The following is a 1,495-nucleotide window of genomic DNA, read 5'->3' on the forward strand; positions in this document are numbered from 1 at the left end:
CCCCCCCGAGCTGGTGCTGACGAGTGTCTCAGCTCAGACCTCTCTGGCCACCACTGTGAGCAGATAATCCCAGGCAATGTTTCCTAAACCCCTCAGACATCCCACAGTCCCTCTCAATCCCTGATCCAGCTCCATGGCTCTAGCAGGCTGAGCTCCAGGGCAGGACAGCTGCATTCACAGCTCTGATTTGCAGCTCCTTATCAGGGCCAGGCCAGACCCCTGGGACAGATGCAGTCACCAGGAGCGTGGTGGATCTTCCAGAGCCAGAATTAATCCTCCTGCTTTTTGTTGTCCTTCAGCTTCAAAAAAAAAAACAAACCCCAAACAAAAAACCCCAACTCAATACAAACCCTTTGCAGAAACATCTTCCTCCAGCTCCCAGCAGCAGGACCAGCACAGCTCCAGCCCCACAGAGCTGGGAGTGCTGGGGCAGCCCCAGGGATGTGCCCGGTGTCAGGAGGGTGAAAGCAAACAGCCCCAAGCCGGGACATGTGGGGACAGTGTGGAGACAGCCCCGTGGGGACAGCTTGATGTCAGGGCTGGGGACAGCACTGGCGGGGCTGGTCAGGAGAGCAGGGCCGGGTCGGGCCATTCTGGGGGTGCATCCCCCCTGCATCCCAGCTTCGGCTGCTCAATCGCTGCTTCCTCCGCGGTGCATCAGATACAGCCTGTCACAAACCACCTCAGTACAGCCCTCACTGCCAGCCAGGCCTTTAGCCTCCTTAACAGCACTCAGTAAAGGGTGATGGGGGTTGTACCAGCTCTCCTGCCCCCCACAACTGCCCAGCTCAGCCCATCACTGGGGCACCTCCCCCGCTACCCACGGTCCAACAGCACAAACCCCCTCCCCAAGTTTGGGCTTCAAAGTCCTGCAGTTGTCCTGGAGGCTCCGGGCAGAGCTCTGAGGAGCAGGAAGCGATGGACTGAGATAGCTTAGTGTGATCAATCTCCACGTTAGCATTTTCATTTCCATCTGCAGCTGCCACGGGACTTTATCAGGCAGCCCAGCCCGCGGCGCGTTCCAGCAGCCGCGCCTGGGAGCGCGCGGGGCGTTATCTGCTGCCGCAGCCTTGGGTGGGCTTTCATGATAACAATTTGCAATCAACAAAGAACTTTGAGAGGATGCAGAGAGAAAAAAAAAAAAAAAAAAAGAAGAAGAAGATGATGAAAAGCGAGATGATGTTGCTCCTCCCTCAGCCAGGCTCCTCGCCCTGCCACCGCGCAGCCAAGGGGAGACCAAGATCTTCTCAAGCATCACCCCATGGGGCTGCAGGACTCACTGTCCCCATGTGCATCCCCACAGCCTGCACCCTTCCACCTTCCTGCAGCATTCCAGGAGCCCTCAGCCTCCAGGCTGTTTCATATAGTCCCCAGCCAGCCCTCAGCATGGGCATGGCACTGGCAGCCCCCTGGTTAAGAGTGGGAGCAGCTTCAGAAGGACAGGCTACATCTGACATGGGGAACCACTGGCAGCTCTGGCAGGGAGCTGTCCTGC

Source organism: Chaetura pelagica, unplaced genomic scaffold, assembly GCF_000747805.2.
Source record: "Chaetura pelagica isolate M959 unplaced genomic scaffold, ChaPel_1.0 scaffold1690, whole genome shotgun sequence".
NCBI classification, from domain to species: Eukaryota; Metazoa; Chordata; class Aves; order Apodiformes; family Apodidae; genus Chaetura; species Chaetura pelagica.